The 24,571-nt window shown below is 43.4% G+C and overlaps 18 non-coding genes across 18 annotated transcripts; all 18 read left to right on the forward strand.

Moving 5' to 3' along the window:
- The first annotated feature begins 1,923 nt into the window (after window positions 1-1,923).
- Window positions 1,924-2,006, forward strand: TRNAL-UAG (transfer RNA leucine (anticodon UAG)). The gene has a single exon. It is a non-coding gene; the product is annotated as a tRNA-Leu (tRNA).
- A 632-nt stretch (window positions 2,007-2,638) lies between these two features.
- TRNAL-CAG (transfer RNA leucine (anticodon CAG)) lies at window positions 2,639-2,721 on the forward strand. The gene has a single exon. It is a non-coding gene; the product is annotated as a tRNA-Leu (tRNA).
- Window positions 2,722-2,907: 186 nt separating this feature from the next.
- On the forward strand, window positions 2,908-2,990 carry TRNAL-AAG (transfer RNA leucine (anticodon AAG)). Its single transcript has one exon. It is a non-coding gene; the product is annotated as a tRNA-Leu (tRNA).
- Window positions 2,991-4,014: 1,024 nt separating this feature from the next.
- Window positions 4,015-4,097, forward strand: TRNAL-UAG (transfer RNA leucine (anticodon UAG)). The gene has a single exon. It is a non-coding gene; the product is annotated as a tRNA-Leu (tRNA).
- Window positions 4,098-4,729: 632 nt separating this feature from the next.
- Window positions 4,730-4,812, forward strand: TRNAL-CAG (transfer RNA leucine (anticodon CAG)). Its single transcript has one exon. It is a non-coding gene; the product is annotated as a tRNA-Leu (tRNA).
- A 186-nt stretch (window positions 4,813-4,998) lies between these two features.
- TRNAL-AAG (transfer RNA leucine (anticodon AAG)) lies at window positions 4,999-5,081 on the forward strand. Its single transcript has one exon. It is a non-coding gene; the product is annotated as a tRNA-Leu (tRNA).
- Window positions 5,082-6,105: 1,024 nt separating this feature from the next.
- TRNAL-UAG (transfer RNA leucine (anticodon UAG)) lies at window positions 6,106-6,188 on the forward strand. The gene has a single exon. It is a non-coding gene; the product is annotated as a tRNA-Leu (tRNA).
- Window positions 6,189-6,820: 632 nt separating this feature from the next.
- TRNAL-CAG (transfer RNA leucine (anticodon CAG)) lies at window positions 6,821-6,903 on the forward strand. Its single transcript has one exon. It is a non-coding gene; the product is annotated as a tRNA-Leu (tRNA).
- A 185-nt stretch (window positions 6,904-7,088) lies between these two features.
- TRNAF-AAA (transfer RNA phenylalanine (anticodon AAA)) lies at window positions 7,089-7,172 on the forward strand. The gene has a single exon. It is a non-coding gene; the product is annotated as a tRNA-Phe (tRNA).
- Window positions 7,173-8,911: 1,739 nt separating this feature from the next.
- Window positions 8,912-8,994, forward strand: TRNAL-CAG (transfer RNA leucine (anticodon CAG)). Its single transcript has one exon. It is a non-coding gene; the product is annotated as a tRNA-Leu (tRNA).
- A 186-nt stretch (window positions 8,995-9,180) lies between these two features.
- TRNAL-AAG (transfer RNA leucine (anticodon AAG)) lies at window positions 9,181-9,263 on the forward strand. Its single transcript has one exon. It is a non-coding gene; the product is annotated as a tRNA-Leu (tRNA).
- A 1,739-nt stretch (window positions 9,264-11,002) lies between these two features.
- Window positions 11,003-11,085, forward strand: TRNAL-CAG (transfer RNA leucine (anticodon CAG)). The gene has a single exon. It is a non-coding gene; the product is annotated as a tRNA-Leu (tRNA).
- A 1,293-nt stretch (window positions 11,086-12,378) lies between these two features.
- Window positions 12,379-12,461, forward strand: TRNAL-UAG (transfer RNA leucine (anticodon UAG)). Its single transcript has one exon. It is a non-coding gene; the product is annotated as a tRNA-Leu (tRNA).
- A 4,098-nt stretch (window positions 12,462-16,559) lies between these two features.
- On the forward strand, window positions 16,560-16,642 carry TRNAL-UAG (transfer RNA leucine (anticodon UAG)). Its single transcript has one exon. It is a non-coding gene; the product is annotated as a tRNA-Leu (tRNA).
- Window positions 16,643-18,650: 2,008 nt separating this feature from the next.
- On the forward strand, window positions 18,651-18,733 carry TRNAL-UAG (transfer RNA leucine (anticodon UAG)). Its single transcript has one exon. It is a non-coding gene; the product is annotated as a tRNA-Leu (tRNA).
- A 619-nt stretch (window positions 18,734-19,352) lies between these two features.
- TRNAL-CAG (transfer RNA leucine (anticodon CAG)) lies at window positions 19,353-19,435 on the forward strand. The gene has a single exon. It is a non-coding gene; the product is annotated as a tRNA-Leu (tRNA).
- A 1,293-nt stretch (window positions 19,436-20,728) lies between these two features.
- TRNAL-UAG (transfer RNA leucine (anticodon UAG)) lies at window positions 20,729-20,811 on the forward strand. Its single transcript has one exon. It is a non-coding gene; the product is annotated as a tRNA-Leu (tRNA).
- Window positions 20,812-23,785: 2,974 nt separating this feature from the next.
- Window positions 23,786-23,868, forward strand: TRNAL-AAG (transfer RNA leucine (anticodon AAG)). Its single transcript has one exon. It is a non-coding gene; the product is annotated as a tRNA-Leu (tRNA).
- The last annotated feature ends 703 nt before the right edge of the window (window positions 23,869-24,571 follow it).

The raw sequence follows: 24,571 nt of genomic DNA on the forward strand, positions 1-24,571 counted from the left end.
TTCTCCTCTTGTCAAGAGAGATGGGGTTTCTCATATATTTAGGTTCTATAACGTCTTGCTGACAAAGCGCAATCCTTACCAAATGAGCATAGGACCCATGTAAGAGGTCATCTGGAAGAGTCATGCTCTTGTATGCCCTGGCCAGACGGGCCCTGCAAATTTGGAAGAATGCCATGCATCTGGTAGACAACTGGACTCCAGCACACTTACAGCAATTTCCTTAGGGCTTTGATCAGGGGCTGCTTAAATTTGCATACTCCACCCTATGTTGTGACTTTGAGATCCCTTGTTGAAATTGCTTTAGCCAGCCAAGAGGTGGCTATTGTCTCAATTTCAAAGCAGCTTTGAGCCGTTCAAGTGGCTGGTGAATAGCACTTTCTCTTTGTTCGCCTCAAAGTTCTAAAGAGTTCTCCATAGGTCCTGCTCTGTACAGATTGTTCAAAGATCTGTTGGAAGTGCATATAATAGGATAAATAAATTGAGGGCATTACTTTTCAGTACCTCACCTGCATGGCTGTCTGGCCTCTGGAAGATGCAGGGAAAGCAAGTTAGGATGGCCGAGTGGTCTAAGGCGCTGCGTTCAGGTCGAAGTCTCCTCTGGAGGCGTGGGTTCAAATCCCACTTCTGAGAGTCCTGTGGTTACTCTAATTTTTTTCTTGAGAAATATGATCATTTCCCTCGCAGTGGCTTATAGGATTGTCTTCTTGGAAGAGTGCAGTGAGTCTTTTTCTTGCTCTAGCCACTATTGGCCTAAGCTCTGTGCATTTTTTGGTTCCTAATATCTTTCTCACCCTTTAGATGAAAAAGCAGCATGGGGTCAGGATGGCCGAGTGGTCTAAGGCGCTGTGTAAGGCTGCAGTCTCTCCTGGAGGCGCGGGTTCGAATCCCACTTCTGACAAAACTTGAATTCCATTTTCTCTCTCAGTTCCTTTAGAATCTCAGCTAAAAATTGGCAATGTAAATAATATCTGAATAAGTACCAAACTTCAGTTTCAACTGCAAATGCATTTGCCCTATTCTATCTTTAACGTTAATGTAATATTCTTCTAGCACTCGTGGTGTTTTATATTTGTTTTGTGGGGTACTTTAAAAATCTTTTTTATGAAAGAAATGGGTTACATTAAGTCTTGTGATGTTTTAGGTTTCCAATAAGGAGGTTTTAAATTTTATGTCACGTCATTTTCAGATGCTTCATTCAAGAGATGTTTCCACTATAAAATGCAGAGCAAGGGCAAAAATACAAGTGATAGAGCGAGTGAGTGAGAAGGAGTGTTGTGGAAGGAGAGAATGAAACAAAGACAGAGTGAGTGAACGGCAGGGAGGCATAGAAGAGTAGTCTAGTAGTGAAGGAGACCTGCTTTTCACTGCTCTTGACCTCCCACCCATCCCCCAAACAACCACAAACATACCTTCTGTGCAAAGTTGGTATGCAGAATTTCACGCCTCAGCAAGTGAGGGTGAGTCCCAGGCCAGGGGCTAAAGAGCAAAAGAGTGCCTGTGCTCAGACTTTCCCTGCTAGGGATAGTTTATCTGGAACAAGGCCTACTCTCTTGTATCCAGCAAGGATCTAGAAATCCTGCATGAATCTGCAAGGCACATTGGCAGCATAAATTTGCATAAACTGCCCCACCTATTGCCTTCCTACTTCCTGTGCTGTAGTTGTTTGTGTAGAGAGAGAGGTCGCAGGCAAGGAAATGTTGTGAGTCGGATACAGGACCCTAAATAGCTGGTGAGAGGTATGTGGTGTTCTAAAAGCATGAAAACTGTATACCTGTGAAATAAAGTGCTTTCATATGTGTTCTTCTGTGTTTATTGTCCTGTGCATAAAGTTGCACCTTGTGTTTGAAGGTTTAAATTATTTCAGGCTTGCATGGAGGTAGACGTTTCTGAGTAACTTTTATTCATTTCTTAAAAGCCTATACTGTCAGGATGGCCGAGAGGTCTAAGGCGCTGTGTTTAGGCCACAGTCTCCTTTGGAGGCGTGGGTTCGAATCCCACTTCTGACATGCCTTTTGGAGATTTAATCTCCTTTATCAGGTTAACATCTGAGGGAAGTTGCATCTGTTGGTCTTCACCTGGCACGTTATTCCGTTCTCCTCTTGTCAAGAGAGATGGGGTTTCTCATATATTTAGGTTCTATAACGTCTTGCTGACAAAGCGCAATCCTTACCAAATGAGCATAGGACCCATGTAAGAGGTCATCTGGAAGAGTCATGCTCTTGTATGCCCTGGCCAGACCGGCCCTGCAAATTTGGAAGAATGCCATGCATCTGGTAGACAACTGGACTCCAGCACACTTACAGCAATTTCCTCAGGGCTTTGATCAGGGGCTGCTTAAATTTGCATACTCCACCCTATGTTGTGACTTTGAGATCCCTTGTTGAAATTGCTTTAGCCAGCCAAGAGGTGGCTATTGTCTCAATTTCAAAGCAGCTTTGAGCCGTTCAAGTGGCTGGTGAATAGCACTTTCTCTTTGTTCGCCTCAAAGTTCTAAAGAGTTCTCCATAGGTCCTGCTCTGTACAGATTGTTCAAAGATCTGTTGGAAGTGCATATAATAGGATAAATAAATTGAGGGCATTCCTTTTCAGTACCTCACCTGCATGGCTGTCTGGCCTCTGGAAGATGCTGTGAAAGCAAGTCAGGATGGCCGAGTGGTCTAAGGCGCTGCGTTCAGGTCGCAGTCTCCTCTGGAGGTGTGGGTTCAAATCCCACTTCTGACAGTCCTGTGTTTACTCTACTTTTTTTCTTGAGAAATATGATCATTTCCCTCGCAGTGGCTTATAGGATTGTCTTCTTGGAAGAGTGCAGTGAGTTTTTTTCTTGCTCTAGCCACTATTGGCATAAGCTCTGTGCATTGTTTGGTTCCTAATATATTTCTCACCCTTTAGATGAAAAAGCAGCATGGGGTCAGGATGGCCGAGTGGTCTAAGGCGCTGAGTTAAGGCCGCAGTCTCTCCTGGAGGCGTGGGTTCGAATCCCACTTCTGACAAAACTTGAATTCCATTTTCTCTCTCAGTTCCTTTAGAATCTCAGCTAAAAATTGGCAATGTAAATAATATCTGAATAAGTACCAAACTTCAGTTTCAACTGCAAATGCATTTGCCCTATTCTATCTTTAACGTTAATGTAATATTCTTCTAGCACTCGTGGTGTTTTATATTTGTTTTGTGGGGTACTTTAAAAATCTTTTTTATGAAAGAAATGGGTTACATTAAGTCTTGTGATGTTTTAGGTTTCCAATAAGGAGGTTATAAATTTTATGTCACGTCATTTTCAGATGCTTCATTCAAGAGCTGTTTCCACTATAGAATGCAGAGCAAGGGCTAAAATACAAGTGATAGAGCGAGTGAGTGAGAAGGAGTGTTGTGGAAGGAGAGAATGAAACAAAGACAGAGTGAGTGAACGGCAGGGAGGCATAGAAGAGTAGTCTAGTAGTGAAGGAGACCTGCTTTTCACTGCTCTTGACCTCCCACCCATCCCCAAACAACCACAAACATACCTTCTGTGCAAAGTTGGTATGCAGAATTTCACGCCTCAGCAAGTGAGGGTGAGTCCCAGGCCAGGGGCTAAAGAGCAAAAGAGTGCCTGTGCTCAGACTTTCCCTGCTAGGGATAGTTTATCTGGAACAAGGCCTACTCTCTTGTATCCAGCAAGGATCTAGAAATCCTGCATGAATCTGCAAGGCACATTGGCAGCATAAATTTGCATAAACTGCCCCACCTATTGCCTTCCTACTTCCTGTGCTGTAGTTGTTTGTGTAGAGAGAGAGGTCGCAGGCAAGGAAATGTTGTGAGTCGGATACAGGACCCTAAATAGCTGGTGAGAGGTATGTGGTGTTCTAAAAGCATGAAAACTGTATACCTGTGAAATAAAGTGCTTTCGTATGTGTTCTTCTGTGTTTATTGTCCTGTGCATAAAGTTGCACCTTGTGTTTGAAGGTTTAAATTATTTCAGGCTTGCATGGAGGTAGACGTTTCTGAGTAACTTTTATTCATTTCTTAAAAGCCTATACTGTCAGGATGGCCGAGAGGTCTAAGGCGCTGTGTTTAGGCCACAGTCTCCTTTGGAGGCGTGGGTTCGAATCCCACTTCTGACATGCCTTTTGGAGATTTAATCTCCTTTATCAGGTTAACATCTGAGGGAAGTTGCATCTGTTGGTCTTCACCTGGCACGTTATTCCGTTCTCCTCTTGTCAAGAGAGATGGGGTTTCTCATATATTTAGGTTCTATAACGTCTTGCTGACAAAGCGCAATCCTTACCAAATGAGCATAGGACCCATGTAAGAGGTCATCTGGAAGAGTCATGCTCTTGTATGCCCTGGCCAGACCGGCCCTGCAAATTTGGAAGAATGCCATGCATCTGGTAGACAACTGGACTCCAGCACACTTACAGCAATTTCCTCAGGGCTTTGATCAGGGGCTGCTTAAATTTGCATACTCCACCCTATGTTGTGACTTTGAGATCCCTTGTTGAAATTGCTTTAGCCAGCCAAGAGGTGGCTATTGTCTCAATTTCAAAGCAGCTTTGAGCCGTTCAAGTGGCTGGTGAATAGCACTTTCTCTTTGTTCGCCTCAAAGTTCTAAAGAGTTCTCCATAGGTCCTGCTCTGTACAGATTGTTCAAAGATCTGTTGGAAGTGCATATAATAGGATAAATAAATTGAGGGCATTCCTTTTCAGTACCTCACCTGCATGGCTGTCTGGCCTCTGGAAGATGCTGTGAAAGCAAGTCAGGATGGCCGAGTGGTCTAAGGCGCTGCGTTCAGGTCGCAGTCTCCTCTGGAGGTGTGGGTTCAAATCCCACTTCTGACAGTCCTGTGTTTACTCTACTTTTTTTCTTGAGAAATATGATCATTTCCCTCGCAGTGGCTTATAGGATTGTCTTCTTGGAAGAGTGCAGTGAGTTTTTTTCTTGCTCTAGCCACTATTGGCATAAGCTCTGTGCATTGTTTGGTTCCTAATATATTTCTCACCCTTTAGATGAAAAAGCAGCATGGGGTCAGGATGGCCGAGTGGTCTAAGGCGCTGAGTTAAGGCCGCAGTCTCTCCTGGAGGCGTGGGTTCGAATCCCACTTCTGACAAAACTTGAATTCCATTTTCTCTCTCAGTTCCTTTAGAATCTCAGCTAAAAATTGGCAATGTAAATAATATCTGAATAAGTACCAAACTTCAGTTTCAACTGCAAATGCATTTGCCCTATTCTATCTTTAACGTTAATGTAATATTCTTCTAGCACTCGTGGTGTTTTATATTTGTTTTGTGGGGTACTTTAAAAATCTTTTTTATGAAAGAAATGGGTTACATTAAGTCTTGTGATGTTTTAGGTTTCCAATAAGGAGGTTTTAAATTTTATGTCACGTCATTTTCAGATGCTTCATTCAAGAGCTGTTTCCACTATAGAATGCAGAGCAAGGGCTAAAATACAAGTGATAGAGCGAGTGAGTGAGAAGGAGTGTTGTGGAAGGAGAGAATGAAACAAAGACAGAGTGAGTGAACGGCAGGGAGGCATAGAAGAGTAGTCTAGTAGTGAAGGAGACCTGCTTTTCACTGCTCTTGACCTCCCACCCATCCCCAAACAACCACAAACATACCTTCTGTGCAAAGTTGGTATGCAGAATTTCACGCCTCAGCAAGTGAGGGTGAGTCCCAGGCCAGGGGCTAAAGAGCAAAAGAGTGCCTGTGCTCAGACTTTCCCTGCTAGGGATAGTTTATCTGGAACAAGGCCTACTCTCTTGTATCCAGCAAGGATCTAGAAATCCTGCATGAATCTGCAAGGCACATTGGCAGCATAAATTTGCATAAACTGCCCCACCTATTGCCTTCCTACTTCCTGTGCTGTAGTTGTTTGTGTAGAGAGAGAGGTCGCAGGCAAGGAAATGTTGTGAGTCGGATACAGGACCCTAAATAGCTGGTGAGAGGTATGTGGTGTTCTAAAAGCATGAAAACTGTATACCTGTGAAATAAAGTGCTTTCGTATGTGTTCTTCTGTGTTTATTGTCCTGTGCATAAAGTTGCACCTTGTGTTTGAAGGTTTAAATTATTTCAGGCTTGCATGGAGGTAGACGTTTCTGAGTAACTTTTATTCATTTCTTAAAAGCCTATACTGTCAGGATGGCCGAGAGGTCTAAGGCGCTGTGTTTAGGCCACAGTCTCCTTTGGAGGCGTGGGTTCGAATCCCACTTCTGACATGCCTTTTGGAGATTTAATCTCCTTTATCAGGTTAACATCTGAGGGAAGTTGCATCTGTTGGTCTTCACCTGGCACGTTATTCCGTTCTCCTCTTGTCAAGAGAGATGGGGTTTCTCATATATTTAGGTTCTATAACGTCTTGCTGACAAAGCGCAATCCTTACCAAATGAGCATAGGACCCATGTAAGAGGTCATCTGGAAGAGTCATGCTCTTGTATGCCCTGGCCAGACGGGCCCTGCAAATTTGGAAGAATGCCATTCATCTGGTAGACAACTGGACTCCAGCACACTTACAGCAATTTCCTCAGGGCTTTGATCAGGGGCTGCTTAAATTTGCATACTCTACCCTATGTTGTGACTTTGAGATCCCTTGTTGAAATTGCTTTAGCCAGCCAAGAGGTGGCTATTGTCTCAATTTCAAAGCAGCTTTGAGCCGTTCAAGTGGCTGGTGAATAGCACTTTCTCTTTGTTCGCCTCAAAGTTCTAAAGAGTTCTCCATAGGTCCTGCTCTGTACAGATTGTTCAAAGATCTGTTGGAAGTGCATATAATAGGATAAATAAATTGAGGGCATTCCTTTTCAGTACCTCACCTGCATGGCTGTCTGGCCTCTGGAAGATGCTGTGAAAGCAAGTCAGGATGGCCGAGTGGTCTAAGGCGCTGCGTTCAGGTCGCAGTCTCCTCTGGAGGTGTGGGTTCAAATCCCACTTCTGACAGTCCTGTGTTTACTCTACTTTTTTTCTTGAGAAATATGATCATTTCAATCGCAGTGGCTTATAGGATTGTCTTCTTGGAAGAGTGCAGTGAGTTTTTTTCTTGCTCTAGCCCCTATTGGCCTAAGCTCTGTGCATTTTTTGGTTCCTAATATATTTCTCACCCTTTAGATGAAAAAGCAGCATGGGTTCAGGATGGCTGAGTGGTCTAAGGCGCTGCGTTAAAGCTGCAGTCTCTCCTGGGGGCGTGGGTTCGAATCCCACTTCTGACAAAACTTGAATTCCATTTTCTCTCTCAGTTCCTTTAGAATCTCAGCTAAAAAGTGGCAATGTAAATAATATCTGAATAAGTACCAAACTTCAGTTTCAACTGCAAATGCATTTGCCCTATTCTATCTTTAACGTTAATGTAATATTCTTCTAGCACTCGTGGTGTTTTATATTTGTTTTGTGGGGTACTTTAAAAATCTTTTTTATGAAAGAAATGGGTTACATTAAGTCTTGTGATGTTTTAGGTTTCCAATAAGGAGGTTTTAAATTTTATGTCACGTCATTTTCAGATGCTTCATTCAAGAGCTGTTTCCACTATAGAATGCAGAGCAAGGGCAAAAATACAAGTGATAGAGCGAGTGAGTGAGAAGGAGTGTTGTGGAAGGAGAGAATGAAACAAAGACAGAGTGAGTGAATGGCAGGGAGGCATAGAAGAGGAGTCTAGTAGTGAAGGACACCTGCTTTTCCCTGCTCTTGACCTCCCACCCATCCCCAAACAACCACAAACATACCTTCTGTGAAAAGTTGGTATGCAGAATTTCACGCCTCAGCAAGTGAGGGTGAGTCCCAGGCCAGGGGCTAAAGAGCAAAAGAGTGCCTGTGCTCAGACTTTCCCTGCTAGGGATAGTTTATCTGGAACAAGTCCTTCTCTCTTGTATCCAGCAAGGATCTAGAAATCCTGCATGAATCTGCAAGGCACATTGGCAGCATAAATTTGCATAAACTGCCCCACCTATTGCCTTCCTACTTCCTGTGCTGTAGTTGTTTGTGTAGAGAGAAAGGTCGCAGGCAAGGAAATGTTGTGAGTCGGATACAGGACCCTAAATAGCTGGTGAGAGGTATGTGGTGTTCTAAAAGCATGAAAACTGTATACCTGTGAAATAAAGTGCTTTCGTATGTGTTCTTCTGTGTTTATTGTCCTGTGCATAAAGTTGCACCTTGTGTTTGAAGGTTTAAATTATTTCAGGCTTGCATGGAGGTAGACGTTTCTGAGTAACTTTTATTCATTTCTTAAAAGCCTATACTGTCAGGATGGCCGAGAGGTCTAAGGTGCTGTGTTTAGGCCACAGTCTCCTTTGGAGGCGTGCGTTCGAATCCCACTTCTGACATGCCTTTTGGAGATTTAATCTCCTTTATCAGGTTAACATCTGATGGAAGTTGCATCTGTTGGTCTTCACCTGGCACGTTATTCCGTTCTCCTCTTGTCAAGAGAGATGGGGTTTCTCATATATTTAGGTTCTATAACTTCTCGCTGACAAAGCGCAATCCTTACCAAATGAGCATAGGACCCATGTATGAGGTCATCTGGAAGAGTCATGCTCTTGTATGCCCTGGCCAGACGGGCAATGCAAATTTGGAAGAATGCCATGCATCTGGTAGACAACTGGACTCCAGCACACTTACAGCAATTTCCTTAGGGCTTTGATCAGGGGCTGCTTAAATTTGCATACTCCACCCTATGTTGTGACTTTGAGATCCCTTGTTGAAATTGCTTTAGCCAGCCAAGAGGTGGCTATTGTCTCAATTTCAAAGCAGCTTTGAGCCGTTCAAGTGGCTGGTGAATAGCACTTTCTCTTTGTTCGCCTCAAAGTTCTAAAGAGTTCTCCATAGGTCCTGCTCTGTGCAGATTGTTCAAAGATCTGTTGGAAGTGCATATAATAGGATAAATAAATTGAGGGCATTCCTTTTCAGTACCTCACCTGCATGGCTGTCTGGCCTCTGGAAGAGGCTGGGAAAGCAAGTCAGGATGGCCGAGCGGTCTAAGGCGCTGCGTTCAGGTCGCAGTCTCCTCTGGAGGCGTGGGTTCAAATCCCACTTCTGACAGTCCTGTGTTTACTCTAATTTTTTTCTTGAGAAATATGATCATTTCCCTCGCAGTGGCTTATAGGATTGTCTTCTTGGAAGAGTGCAGTGAGTTTTTTTCTTGCTCTAGCCACTATTGGCCTAAGCTCTGTGCATTTTTTGGTTCCTAATATCTTTCTCACCCTTTAGATGAAAAAGTAGCATGGGGTCAGGATGGCCGAGTGGTCTAAGGCACTGCGTTAAGGCTGCAGTCTCTCCTGGAGGCGTGGGTTCGAATCCCACTTCTGACAAAACTTGAATTCCATTTTCTCTCTCAGTTCCTTTAGAATCTCAGCTAAAAATTGGCAATGTAAATAATATCTGAATAAGTACCAAACTTCTGTTTCAACTGCAAATGCATTTGCCCTATTCTATCTTTAACGTTAATGTAATATTCTTCTAGCACTCGTGGTGTTTTATATTTGTTTTGTGGGGTACTTTAAAAATCTTTTTTATGAAAGAAATGGGTTACATTAAGTCTTGTGATGTTTTAGGTTTCCAATAAGGAGGTTTTAAATTTTATGTCACGTCATTTTCAGATGCTTCATTCGAGAGAGGTTTCCACTATAGAATGCAGAGCAAGGGCAAAAATACAAGTGATAGAGCGAGTGAGTGAGAAGGAGTGTTGTGGAAGGAGAGAATGAAACAAAGACAGAGTGAGTGAATGGCAGGGAGGCATTGAAGAGGAGTCTAGTAGTGAAGGAGCCCTGCTTTTCCCTGCTCTTGACCTCCCACCCATCCCCAAACAACCACAAACATACCTTCTGTGCAAAGTTGGTATGCAGAATTTCACGCCTCAGCAAGTGAGGGTGAGTCCCAGGCCAGGGGCTAAAGAGCAAAAGAGTGCCTGTGCTCAGACTTTCCCTGCTAGGGATAGTTTGTCTGGAACAAGGCCTACTCTCTTGTATCCAGCAAGGATCTAGAAATCCTGCATGAATCTGCAAGGCACATTGGCAGCATAAATTTGCATAAACTGCCCCACCTATTGCCTTCCTACTTCCTGTGCTGTAGTTGTTTGTGTAGAGAGAGAGGTCGCAGGCAAGGAAATGTTGTGAGTCGGATACAGGACCCTAAATAGCTGGTGAGAGGTATGTGGTGTTCTAAAAGCATGAAAACTGTATACCTGTGAAATAAAGTGCTTTCGTATGTGTTCTTCTGTGTTTATTGTCCTGTGCATAAAGTTGCACCTTGTGTTTGAAGGTTTAAATTATTTCAGGCTTGCATGGAGGTAGACGTTTCTGAGTAACTTTTATTCATTTCTTAAAAGCCTATACTGTCAGGATGGCCGAGAGGTCTAAGGTGCTGTGTTTAGGCCACAGTCTCCTTTGGAGGCATGCGTTCGAATCCCACTTCTGACATGCTTTTTGGAGATTTAATCTCCTTTATCAGGTTAACATCTGATGGAAGTTGCATCTGTTGGTCTTCACCTGGCACGTTATTCCGTTCTCCTCTTGTCAAGAGAGATGGGGTTTCTCATATATTTAGGTTCTATAACGTCTTGCTGACAAAGCGCAATCCTTACCAAATGAGAATAGGACCCATGTAAGAGGTCATCTGGAAGAGTCATGCTCTTGTATGCCCTGGCCAGACGGGCCCTGCAAATTTGGAAGAATGCCATGCATCTGGTAGACAACTGGACTCCAGCACACTTACAGCAATTTCCTTAGGGCTTTGATCAGGGGCTGCTTAAATTTGCATACTCCACCCTATGTTGTGACTTTGAGATCCCTTGTTGAAATTGCTTTAGCCAGCCAAGAGGTGGCTATTGTCTCAATTTCAAAGCAGCTTTGAGCCGTTCAAGTGGCTGGTGAATAGCACTTTCTCTTTGTTCGCCTCAAAGTTCTAAAGAGTTCTCCATAGGTCCTGCTCTGTACAGATTGTTCAAAGATCTGTTGGAAGTGCATATAATAGGATAAATAAATTGAGGGCATTCCTTTTCAGTACCTCACCTGCATGGCTGTCTGGCCTCTGGAAGATGCTGGGAAAGCAAGTCAGGATGGCTGAGTGGTCTAAGGCGCTGCGTTCAGGTCGCAGTCTCCTCTGGAGGCGTGGGTTCAAATCCCACTTCTGACAGTCCTGAGATTACTCTAATTTTTTTCTTGAGAAATATGATCATTTCCCTCGCAGTGGCTTATAGGATTGTCTTCTTGGAAGAGTGCAGTGAGTTTTTTTCTTGCTCTAGCCACTATGGGCCTAAGCTCTGTGCATTTTTTGGTTCCTAACATCTTTCTCACCCTTTAGATGAAAAAGCAGCATGGGGTCAGGATGGCCGAGTGGTCTAAGGTGCTGCATAAAGGCTGCAGTCTCTCCTGGAGGCGTGGGTTTGAATCCCACTTCTGACAAAACTTGAATTCCATATTCTCTCTCAGTTCCTTTAGAATCTCAGCTAAAAATTGGCAATGTAAATAATATCTGAATAAGTACCAAACTTCAGTTTCAACTGCAAATGCATTTGCCCTATTCTATCTTTAACGTTAATGTAATATTCTTCTAGCACTCGTGGTGTTTTATATTTGTTTTGTGGGGTACTTTAAAAATCTTTTTTATGAAAGAAATGGGTTACATTAAGTCTTGTGATGTTTTAGGTTTCCAATAAGGAGGTTTTAAATTTTATGTCACGTCATTTTCAGATGCTTCATTCAAGAGATGTTTCCACTATAGAATGCAGAGCAAGGGCAAAAATACAAGTGATAGAGCGAGTGAGTGAGAAGGAGTGTTGTGGAAGGAGAGAATGAAACAAAGACAGAGTCAGTGAACGGCAGGGAGGCATAGAAGAGGAGTCTAGTAGTGAAGGAGACCTGCTTTTCGCTGCTCTTGACCTCCCACCCATCCCCAAACAACCACAAACATACCTTCTGTGCAAAGTTGGTATGCAGAATTTCACGCCTCAGCAAGTGAGGGTGAGTCCCAGGCCAGGGGCTAAAGAGCAAAAGAGTGCCTGTGCTCAGACTTTCCCTGCTAGGGATAGTTTATCTGGAACAAGGCCTACTCTCTTGTATCCAGCAAGGATCTAGAAATCCTGCATGAATCTGCAAGGCACATTGGCAACATAAATTTGCATAAACTGCCCCACCTATTGCCTTCCTACTTCCTGTGCTGTAGTTGTTTGTGTAGAGAGAGAGGTCGCAGGCAAGGAAATGTTGTGAGTCGGATACAGGACCCTAAATAGCTGGTGAGAGGTATGTGGTGTTCTAAAAGCATGAAAACTGTATACCTGTGAAATAAAGTGCTTTGGTATGTGTTCTTCTGTGTTTATTGTCCTGTGCATAAAGTTGCACCTTGTGTTTGAAGGTTTAAATTATTTCAGGCTTGCATGGAGGTAGACGTTTCTGAGTAACTTTTATTCATTTCTTAAAAGCCTATACTGTCAGGATGGCCGAGAGGTCTAAGGTGCTGTGTTTAGGCCACAGTCTCCTTTGGAGGCGTGGGTTCGAATCCCACTTCTGACATGCCTTTTGGAGATTTAATCTCCTTTATCAGGTTAACATCTGATGGAAGTTGCATCTGTTGGTCTTCACCTGGCACGTTATTCCGTTCTCCTCTTGTGAAGAGAGATGGGGTTTCTCATATATTTAGGTTCTATAACGTCTTGCTGACAAAGCGCAATCCTTACCAAATGAGCATAGGACCCATGTAAGAGGTCATCTGGAAGAGTCTTGCTCTTGTATGCCCTGGCCAGACGGGCCCTGCAAATTTGGAAGAATGCCATGCATCTGGTAGACAACTGGACTCCAGCACACTTACAGCAATTTCCTTAGGGCTTTGATCAGGGGCTGCTTAAATATGCATACTCCACCCTATGTTGTGACTTTGAGATCCCTTGTTGAAATTGCTTTAGCCAGCCAAGAGGTGGCTATTGTCTCAATTTCAAAGCAGCTTTGAGCCGTTCAAGTGGCTGGTGAATAGCACTTTCTCTTTGTTCGCCTCAAAGTTCTAAAGAGTTCTCCATAGGTCCTGCTCTGTACAGATTGTTCAAAGATCTGTTGGAAGTGCATATAATAGGATAAATAAATTGAGGGCATTCCTTTTCAGTACCTCACCTGCATGGCTGTCTGGCCTCTGGAAGATGCTAGGAAAGCAAGTCAGGATGGCCGAGTGGTCTAAGGCACTGCGTTCAGGTCGCAGTCTCCTCTGGAGGCGTGAGTTCAAATCCCACTTCGGACATTCCTGTGTTTACTCTAATTTTTTTCTTGAGAAATATGATCATTTCCCTCGCAGTGGCTTATAGGATTGTCTTCTTGGAAAAGTGCAGTGAGTTTTTTTCTTGCTCTAGCCACTATTGGCCTAAGCTCTGTGCATTTTTTGGTTCCTAATATCTTTCTCACCCTTTAGATGAAAAAGCAGCATGGGGTCAGGATGGCCGAGTGGTCTAAGGTGCTGTGTAAGGCCGCAGTCTCTCCTGGAGGCGTGGGTTCGAATCCCACTTCTGACAAAACTTGAATTCCATTTTCTCTCTCAGTTCCTTTAGAATCTCAGCTAAAAATTGGCAATGTAAATAATATCTGAATAAGTACCAAACTTCAGTTTCAACTGCAAATGCATTTGCCCTATTCTATCTTTAACGTTAATGTAATACTCTTCTAGCACTCGTGGTGTTTTATATTTGTTTTGTGGGGTACTTTAAAAATCTTTTTTATGAAAGAAATGGGTTACATTAAGTCTTGTGATGTTTTAGGTTTCCAATAAGGAGGTTTTAAATTGTATGTCACGTCATTTTCAGATGCTTTATTCAAGAGATGTTTCCACTATAGAATGCAGAGCAAGGGCAAAAATACAAGTGATAGAGCGAGTGAGTGAGAAGGAGTGTTGTGGAAGGAGAGAATGAAACAAAGACAGAGTGAGTGAACGGCAGGGAGGCATAGAAGAGGAGTCTAGTAGTGAAGGAGACCTGCTTTTCCCTGCTCTTGACCTCCCACCCATCCCCAAACAACCACAAACATACCTTCTGTGCAAAGTTGGTATGCAGAATTTCACGCCTCAGCAAGTGAGGGTGAGTCCCAGGCCAGGGGCTAAAGAGCAAAAGAGTGCCTGTGCTCAGACTTTCCCTGCTAGGGATAGTTTATCTGGAACAAGGCCTACTCTCTTGTATCCAGCAAGGATCTAGAAATCCTGCATGAATCTGCAAGGCACATTGGCAGCATAAATTTGCATAAACTGCCCCACCTATTGCCTTCCTACTTCCTGTGCTGTAGTTGTTTGTGTAGAGAGAGAGGTCGCAGGCAAGGAAATGTTGTGAGTCGGATACAGGACCCTAAATAGCTGGTGAGAGGTATGTGGTGTTCTAAAAGCATGAAAACTGTATACCTGTGAAATAAAGTGCTTTCGTATGTGTTCTTCTGTGTTTATTGTCCTGTGCATAAAGTTGCACCTTGTGTTTGAAGGTTTAAATTATTTCAGGCTTGCATGGAGGTAGACGTTTCTGAGTAACTTTTATTCATTTCTTAAAAGCCTATACTGTCAGGATGGCCGAGAGGTCTAAGCTGCTGTGTTTAAGCCACAGTCTCCTTTGGAGGCGTGGGTTCGAATCCCACTTCTGACATGCCTTTTGGAGATTTAATCTCCTTTATCAGGTTAACATCTGATGGAAGTTGCATCTGTTGGTCTTCACCTGGCACGTTATTCCGTTCTCCTCTTGTCAAGAGAGATGGGGTTTCTCATATATTTAGGTTCTATAACGTCTTGCTGACAAAGCGCAATCCTTACCAAATGAGCATAGGACCCATGTAAGAGGTCATCTGGAAGAGTCATGCTCTTGTATGCCCTGGCCAGACGGGCCCTGCAAATTTGGAAGAATGCCATGCATCTGGTAGACAACTGGACTCCAGCACACTTACAGCAATTTCCTTAGGGCTTTGATCAGGGGCTGCTTAAATTTGCATACTCCACCCTATGTTGTGACTTTGAGATCCCTTGTTGAAATTGCTTTAGCCAGCCAAGAGGTGGCTATTGTCTCAATTTCAAAGCAGCTTTGAGCCGTTCAAGTGGCTGGTGAATAGCACTTTCTCTTTGTTCGCCTCAAAGTTCTAAAGAGTTCTCCATAGGTCCTGCTCTGTACAGATTGTTCAAAGATCTGTTGGAAGTGCATATAATAGGATAAATAAATTGAGGGCATTCCTTTTCAGTACCTCACCTGCATGGCTGTCTGGCCTCTGGAAGATGCTGGGAAAGCAAGTCAGGATGGCTGAGTGATCTAAGGCGCTGCGTTCAGGTCGCAGTCTCCTCTGGAGGCGTGGGTTCAAATCCCACTTCTGACAGTCCTGAGATTACTCTAATTTTTTTCTTGAGAAATATGATCATTTCCCTCGCAGTGGCTTATAGGATTGTCTTCTTGGAAGAGTGCAGTGAGTTTTTTTCTTGCTCTAGCCACTATTGGCCTAAGCTCTGTGCATTTTTTGGTTCCTAACATCTTTCTCACCCTTTAGATGAAAAAGCAGCATGGGGTCAGGATGGCCGAGTGGTCTAAGGTGCTGCGTAAAGGCCGCAGTCTCTCCTGGAGGCGTGGGTTTGAATCCCACTTCTGACAAAACTTGAATTCCATTTTCTCTCTCAGTTCCTTTAGAATCTCAGCTAAAAATTGGCAATGTAAATAATATCTGAATAAGTACCAAACTTCAGTTTCAACTGCAAATGTATTTGCCCTATTCTATCTTTAACGTTAATGTAATATTCTTCTAGCACTCGTGGTGTTTTATATTTCTTTTGTGGGGTACTTTAAAAATCTTTTTTATGAAAGAAATGGGTTACATTAAGTCTTGAGATGTTTTAGGTTTCCAATAAGGAGGTTTTAAATTTTATGTCACGTCATTTTCAGATGCTTCATTCAAGAGATGTTTCCACTATAGAATGCAGAGCAAGGGCAAAAATACAAGTGATAGAGCGAGTGAGTGAGAAGGAGTGTTGTGGAAGGAGAGAATGAAACAAAGACAGAGTCAGTGAATGGCAGGGAGGCATAGAAGAGGAGTCTAGTAGTGAAGGAGACCTGCTTTTCGCTGCTCTTGACCTCCCACCCATCCCCAAACAACCACAAACATACCTTCTGTGCAAAGTTGGTATGCAGAATTTCACGCCTCAGCAAGTGAGGGTGAGTCCCAGGCCAGGGGCTAAAGAGCAAAAGAGTGCCTGTGCTCAGACTTTCCCTGCTAGGGATAGTTTATCTGGAACAAGGCCTACTCTCTTGTATCCAGCAAGGATCTAGAAATCCTGCATGAATCTGCAAGGCACATTGGCAGCATAAATTTGCATAAACTGCCCCACCTATTGCCTTCCTACTTCCTGTGCTGTAGTTGTTTGTGTAGAGAGAGAGGTCGCAGGCAAGGAAATGTTGTGAGTCGGATACAGGACCCTAAATAGCTGGTGAGAGGTATGTGGTGTTCTAAAAGCATGAAAACTGTATACCTGTGAAATAAAGTGCTTTGGTATGTGTTCTTCTGTGTTTATTGTCCTGTGCATAAAGTTGCACCTTGTGTTTGAAGGTTTAAATTATTTCAGGCTTGCATGGAGGTAGACGTTTCTGAGTAACTTTTATTCATTTCTTAAAAGCCTATACTGTCAGTATGGCCGAGAGGTCTAAGGTGCTGTGTTTAGGCCACAGTCTCCTTTGGAGGCGTGGGTTCGAATCCCACTTCTGACATGCCTTTTGGAGATTTAATCTCCTTTATCAGGTTAACATCTGATGGAAGTTGCATCTGTTGGTCTTCACCTGGCACGTTATTCCGTTCTCCTCTTGTGAAGAGAGATGGGGTTTCTCATATATTTAGGTTCTATAACGTCTTGCTGACAAAGCGCAATCCTTACCAAATGAGCATAGGACCCATGTAAGAGGTCATCTGGAAGAGTCTTGCTCTTGTATGCCCTGGCCAGACGGGCCCTGCAAATTTGGAAGAATGCCATGCATCTGGTAGACAACTGGACTCCAGCACACTTACAGCAATTTCCTTAGGGCTTTGATCAGGGGCTGCTTAAATATGCATACTCCACCCTATGTTGTGACTTTGAGATCCCTTGTTGAAATTGCTTTAGCCAGCCAAGAGGTGGCTATTGTCTCAATTTCAAAGCAGCTTTGAGCCGTTCAAGTGGCTGGTGAATAGCACTTTCTCTTTGTTCGCCTCAAAGTTCTAAAGAGTTCTCCATAGGTCCTACTCTGTACAGATTGTTCAAAGATCTGTTGGAAGTGCATATAATAGGATAAATAAATTGAGGGCATTCCTTTTCAGTACCTCACCTGCATGGCTGTCTGGCCTCTGGAAGATGCTAGGAAAGCAAGTCAGGATGGCCGAGTGGTCTAAGGCACTGCGTTCAGGTCGCAGTCTCCTCTGGAGGCGTGAGTTCAAATCCCACTTCGGACATTCCTGTGTTTACTCTAATTTTTTTCTTGAGAAATATGATCATTTCCCTCGCAGTGGCTTATAGGATTGTCTTCTTGGAAAAGTGCAGTGAGTTTTTTTCTTGCTCTAGCCACTATTGGCCTAAGCTCTGTGCATTTTTTGGTTCCTAATATCTTTCTCACCCTTTAGATGAAAAAGAAGCATGGGGTCAGGATGGACGAGTGGTCTAAGGCGTTGCGTTAAGGCCGCAGTCTCTCCTGGAGGCGTGGGTTCGAATCCCACTTCTGACAAAACTTGAATTCCATTTTCTCTCTCAGTTCCTTTAGAATCTCAGCTAAAAATTGGCAATGTAAATAATATCTGAATAAGTACCAAACTTCAGTTTCAACTGCAAATGCATTTGCCCTATTTTATCTTTAACGTTAATGTAATATTCTTCTAGCACTCGTGGTGTTTTATATGTCTTTTGTGGGGTACTTTAAAAATCTTTTTTATGAAAGAAATGGGTTACATTAAGTCTTGTGATGTTTTAGGTTTCCAATAAGGAGGTTTTAAATTTTATGTCACGTCATTTTCAGATGCTTCATTCAAGAGATGTTTCCACTATAGAATGCAGAGCAAGGGCAAAAATACAAGTGATAGAGCGAGTGAGTGAGAAGGAGTGTTGTGGAAGGAGAGAATGAAACAAAGACAGAGTGAGTGAACGGCAGGGAGGCATAGAAGAGGAGTCTAGTAGTGAAGGAGACCTGCTTTTCCCTGCTCTTGACCTCCCACCCATCCCCAAACAACCACAAACATACCTTCTGTGCAAAGTTGGTATGCAGAATTTCACGCCTCAGCAAGTGAGGGTGAGTCCCAGGCCAGGGGCTAAAGAGCAAAAGAGTTCCTGTGCTCAGACTTTCCCTGCTAGGGATACTTTATCTGGAACAAGGCCTACTCTCTTGTATCCAGCAAGGATCTAGAAATCCTGCATGAATCTGCAAGGCACATTGGCAGCATAAATTTGCATAAACTGCCCCACCTATTGCCTTCCTACTTCCTGTGCTGTAGTTGTTTGTGTAGAGAGAGAGGTCGCAGGCAAGGAAATGTTGTCAGTCGGATACAGGACCCTAAATAGCTGGTGAGAGGTATGTGGTGTTCTAAAAGCATGAAAACTGTATACCTGTGAAATAAAGTGCTTTTGTATGTGTTCTTCTGTGTTTATTGTCCTGTGCATAAAGTTGCACCTTGTGTTTGAAGGTTTAAATTATTTCAGGCTTGCATGGAGGTAGACGTTTCTGAATAACTTTTATTCATTTCTTAAAAGCCTATACTGTCAGGATGGCCGAGAGGTCTAAGGCGCTGTGTTTAGGCCACAGTCTCCTTTGGAGGCGTGGGTTCGAATCCCACTTCTGACATACCTTTTGGAGATTTAATCTCCTTTATCAGGTTAACATCTGATGGAAGTTGCATCTGTTGGTCTTCACTTGGCACGTTATTCCGTTCTCCTCTTGTCAAGAGAGATGGGGTTTCTCATATAACGTCTTGCTGACAAAGCGCAATCCTTACCAAATGAGCATAGGACCCATGTAAGAGGTCATCTGGAAGAGTCATGCTCTTGTATGCCCTGGCCAGACGGGCCCTGCAAATTTGGAAGAATGCCATTCATCTGGTAGACAACTGGACTCCAGCACACTTACAGCAATTTCCTCAGGGCTTTGATCAGGGGCTGCTTAAATTTGCATACTCCACCCTATGTTGTGACTTTGAGATCCCTTGTTGAAATTGCTTTAGCCAGCCAAGAGGTGGCTATTGTCTCAATTTCAAAGCAGCTTTGAGCCGTTCAAGTGGCTGGTGAATAGCACTTTCTCTTTGTTCGCCTCAAAGTTCTAAAGAGTTCTCCATAGGTCCTGCTCTGTACAGATTGTTCAAAGATCTGTTGGAAGTGCATATAATAGGATAAATAAATTGAGGGCATTCCTTTTCAGTACCTCACCTGCATGGCTGTCTGGCCTCTGGAAGATGCTGGGAAAGCAAGTCAGGATGGCCGAGTGGTCTAAGGTGCTGCGTTCAGGTCGCAGTCTCCTCTGGAGGTGTGGGTTCAAATCCCACTTCTGACAGTCCTGTGTTTACTCTACTTTTTTTCTTGAGAAATATGATCATTTCCCTCGCAGTGGCTTATAGGATTGTCTTCTTGGAAGAGTGCAGTGAGTTTTTTTCTTGCTCTAGCCACTATTGGCCTAAGCTCTGTGCATTTTTTGGTTCCTAATATATTTCTCACCCTTTAGGTGAAAAAGCAGCATGGGGTCAGGATGGCCGAGTGGTCTAAGGCGCTGCGTTAAGGCCGCTGTCTCTCCTGGAGGCGTGGGTTCAAATCCCACTTCTGACAAAACTTGAATTCAATTTTCTCTCTCAGTTCCTTTAGAATCTCAGCTAAAAATTGGCAATGTAAATAATATCTGAATAAGTACCAAACTTCAGTTTCAACTGCAAATGCATTTGCCCTATTCTATCTTTAACGTTAATGTAATATTCTTCTAGCACTCGTGGTGTTTTATATGTCTTTTTTGGGGTACTTTAAAAATCTTTTTTATGAAAGAAATGGGTTACATTAAGTCTTGTGATGTTTTAGGTTTCCAATAAGGAGGTTTTAAATTTTATGTCACGTCATTTTCAGATGCTTCATTCAAGAGATGTTTCCACTATAGAGTGCAGAGCAAGGGCAAAAATACAAGTGATAGAGCGAGTGAGTGAGAAGGAGTGTTGTGGAAGGAGAGAATGAAACAAAGACAGAGTGAGTGAACGGCAGGGAGGCATAGAAGAGGAGTCTAGTAGTGAAGGAGACCTGCTTTTCCCTGCTCTTGACCTCCCACCCATCCCCAAACAACCACAAACATACCTTCTGTGCATAGTTGGTATGCAGAATTTCACGCCTCAGCAAGTGAGGGTGAGTCCCAGGCCAGGGGCTAAAGAGCAAAAGAGTGCCTGTGCTCAGACTTTCCCTGCTAGGGATAGTTTATCTGGAACAAGGCCTACTCTCTTGTATCCAGCAAGGATCTAGAAATCCTGCATGAATCTGCAAGGCACATTGGCAGCATAAATTTGCATAAACTGCCCCACCTATTGCCTTCCTACTTCCTGTGCTGTAGTTGTTTGTGTAGAGAGAGAGGTCGCAGGCAAGGAAATGTTGTGAGTCGGATACAGGACCCTAAATAGCTGGTGAGAGGTATGTGGTGTTCTAAAAGCATGAAAACTGTATACCTGTGAAATAAAGTGCTTTCGTATGTGTTCTTCTGTGTTTATTGTCCTGTGCATAAAGTTGCACCTTGTGTTTGAAGGTTTAAATTATTTCAGGCTTGCATGGAGGTAGACGTTTCTGAGTAACTTTTATTCATTTCTTAAAAGCCTATACTGTCAGGATGGCCGAGAGGTCTAAGGTGCTGTGTTTAGGCCACAGTCTCCTTTGGAGGCGTGGGTTCGATTCCCACTTCTGACATGCCTTTTGGAGATTTAATCTCCTTTATCAGGTTAACATCTGATGGAAGTTGCATCTGTTGGTCTTCACCTGGCACGTTATTCCGTTCTCCTCTTGTGAAGAGAGATGGGGTTTCTCATATATTTAGGTTCTATAACGTCTTGCTGACAAAGCTCAATCCTTACCAAATGAGCATAGGACCCATGTAAGAGGTCATCTGGAAGAGTCTTGCTCTTGTATGCCCTGGCCAGACGGGCCCTGCACATTTGGAAGAATGCCATGCATCTGGTAGACAACTGGACTCCAGCACACTTACAGCAATTTCCTTAGGGCTTTGATCAGGGGCTGCTTAAATATGCATACCCCACCCTATGTTGTGACTTTGAGATCCCTTGTTGAAATTGCTTTAGCCAGCCAAGAGGTGGCTATTGTCTCAATTTCAAAGCAGCTTTGAGCCGTTCAAGTGGCTGGTGAATAGCACTTTCTCTTTATTCGCCTCAAAGTTCTAAAGAGTTCTCCATAGGTCCTGCTCTGTACAGATTGTTCAAAGATCTGTTGGAAGTGCATATAATAGGATAAATAAATTGAGGGCATTCCTTTTCAGTACCTCACCTGCATGGCTGTCTGGCCTCTGGAAGATGCTAGGAAAGCAAGTCAGTATGGCCAAGTGGTCTAAGGCACTGCGTTCAGGTCGCAGTCTCCTCTGGAGGCGTGAGTTCAAATCCCACTTCTGACAGTCCTGTGTTTACTCTAATTTTTTTCTTGAGAAATATGATCATTTCCCTCGCAGTGGCTTATAGGATTGTCTTCTTGGAAGAGTGCAGTGAGTTTTTTTCTTGCTCTAGCCACTATTGGCCTAAGCTCTGTGCATTTTTTGGTTCCTAATATCTTTCTCACCCTTTAGATGAAAAAGAAGCATGGGGTCAGGATGGCCGAGTGGTCTAAGGCGTTGCGTTAAGGCCGCAGTCTCTCCTGGAGGCGTGTGTTCGAATCCCACTTCTGACAAAACTTGAATTCCATTATCTCTCTCAGTTCCTTTAGAATCTCAGCTAAAAATTGGCAATGTAAATAATATCTGAATAAGTACCAAACTTCAGTTTCAACTGCAAATGCATTTGCCCTATTCTATCTTTAACGTTAATGTAATATTCTTCTAGCACTCGTGGTGTTTTATATGTCTTTTGTGGGGTACTTTAAAAATCTTTTTTATGAAAGAAATGGGTTACATTAAGTCTTGTGATGTTTTAGGTTTCCAATAAGGAGGTTTTAAATTTTATGTCACGTCATTTTCAGATGCTTCATTCAAGAGATGTTTCCACTATAGAATGCAGAGCAAGGGCAAAAATACAAGTGATAGAGCGAGTGAGTGAGAAGGAGTGTTGTGGAAGGAGAGAATGAAACAAAGACAGAGTGAGTGAACGGCAGGGAGGCATAGAAGAGGAGTCTAGTAGTGAAGGAGACCTGCTTTTCCCTGCTCTTGACCTCCCACCCATCCCCAAACAACCACAAACATACCTTCTGTGCAAAGTTGATATGCAGAATTCCACGCCTCAGCAAGTGAGGGTGAGTCCCAGGCCAGGGGCTAAAGAGCAAAAGAGTGCCTGTGCTCAGACTTTGCCTGCTAGGGATAGTTTATCTGGAACAAGGCCTACTCTCTTGTATCCAGCAAGGATCTAGAAATCCTGCATGAATCTGCAAGGCACATTGGCAGCATAAATTTGCATAAACTGCCCCACCTATTGCCTTCCTACTTCCTGTGCTGTAGTTGTTTGTGTAGAGAGAGAGGTCGCAGGCAAGGAAATGTTGTGAGTCGGATACAGGACCCTAAATAGCTGGTGAGAGGTATGTGGTGTTCTAAAAGCATGAAACCATGCTTTTAGTATGTGTTCTTCTGTGTTTATTGTCCTGTGCATAAAGTTGCACCTTGTGTTTGAAGGTTTAAATTATTTCAGGCTTGCATGGAGGTAGACGTTTCTGAGTAACTTTTATTCATTTCTTAAAAGCTTATACTGTCAGGATGGCCGAGAGGTCTAAGGTGCTGTGTTTAGGCCACAGTCTCCTTTTGAGGCGTGGGTTCGAATCCCACTTCTGACATGCCTTTTGGAGATTTAATCTCCTTTATCAGGTTAACATCTGATGGAAGTTGCATCTGTTGGTCTTCACCTGGCACGTTATTCCGTTCTCCTCTTGTGAAGAGAGATGGGGTTTCTCATATATTTAGGTTCTATAACGTCTTGCTGACAAAGCGCAATCCTTACCAAATGAGCATAGGACCCATGTAAGAGGTCATCTGGAAGAGTCTTGCTCTTGTATGCCCTGGCCAGACGGGCCCTGCAAATTTGGAAGAATGCCATGCATCTGGTAGACAACTGGACTCCAGCACACTTACAGCAATTTCCTTAGGGCTTTGATCAGGGGCTGCTTAAATATGCATACTCCACCCTATGTTGTGACTTTGAGATCCCTTGTTGAAATTGCTTTAGCCAGCCAAGAGGTGGCTATTGTCTCAATTTCAAAGCAGCTTTGAGCCGTTCAAGTGGCTGGTGAATAGCACTTTCTCTTTATTCGCCTCAAAGTTCTAAAGAGTTCTCCATAGGTCCTGCTCTGTACAGATTGTTCAAAGATCTGTTGGAAGGGCATATAATAGGATAAATAAATTGAGGGCATTCCTTTTCAGTACCTCACCTGCATGGCTGTCTGGCCTCTGGAAGATGCTAGGAAAGCAAGTCAGGATGGCCGAGTGGTCTAAGGCACTGCGTTCAGGTCGCAGTCTCCTCTGGAGGCGTGAGTTCAAATCCCACTTCTGACAGTCCTGTGTTTACTCTAATTTTTTTCTTGAGAAATATGATCGTTTCCCTCGCAGTGGCTTATAGGATTGTCTTCTTGGAAGAGTGCAGTGAGTTTTTTTCTTGCTCTAGCCACTATTGGCCTAAGCTCTGTGCATTTTTTGGTTCCTAATATCTTTCTCACCCTTTAGAGGAAAAAGAAGCACGGGGTCAGGATGGCCGAGTGGTCTAAGGCGTTGCGTTAAGGCCGTAGTCTCTCCTGGAGGCGTGGGTTCGAATCCCACTTCTGACAAAACTTGAATTCCATTTTCTCTCTCAGTTCCTTTAGAATCTCAGCTAAAAATTGGCAATGTAAATAATATCTGAATAAGTACCAAACTTCAGTTTCAACTGCAAATGCATTTGCCCTATTCTATCTTTAACGTTAATGTAATATTCTTCTAGCACTCGTGGTGTTTTATATGTCTTTTGTGGGGTACTTTAAAAATCTTTTTTATGAAAGAAATGGGTTACATTAAGTCTTGTGATGTTTTAGGTTTCCAATAAGGAGGTTTTAAATTTTATGTCACGTCATTTTCAGATGCTTCATTCAAGAGATGTTTCCACTATAGAATGCAGAGCAAGGGCAAAAATACAAGTGATAGAGCGAGTGAGTGAGAAGGAGTGTTGTGGAAGGAGAGAATGAAACAAAGACAGAGTGAGTGAACGGCAGGGAGGCATAGAAGAGGAGTCTAGTAGTGAAGGAGACCTGCTTTTCCCTGCTCTTGACCTCCCACCCATCCCCAAACAACCACAAACATACCTTCTGTGCAAAGTTGGTATGCAGAATTTCACGCCTCAGCAAGTGAGGGTGAGTCCCAGGCCAGATGCTAAAGAGCAAAAGAGTGCCTGTGCTCAGACTTTCCCTGCTAGGGATACTTTATCTGGAACAAGGCCTACTCTCTTGTATCCAGCAAGGATCTAGAAATCCTGCATGAATCTGCAAGGCACATTGG

The sequence above is a fragment of the Triturus cristatus genome, unplaced genomic scaffold (genome assembly GCF_964204655.1).
Source record: "Triturus cristatus unplaced genomic scaffold, aTriCri1.1 SCAFFOLD_262, whole genome shotgun sequence".
In the NCBI taxonomy this organism is placed as follows: domain Eukaryota; kingdom Metazoa; phylum Chordata; class Amphibia; order Caudata; family Salamandridae; genus Triturus; species Triturus cristatus.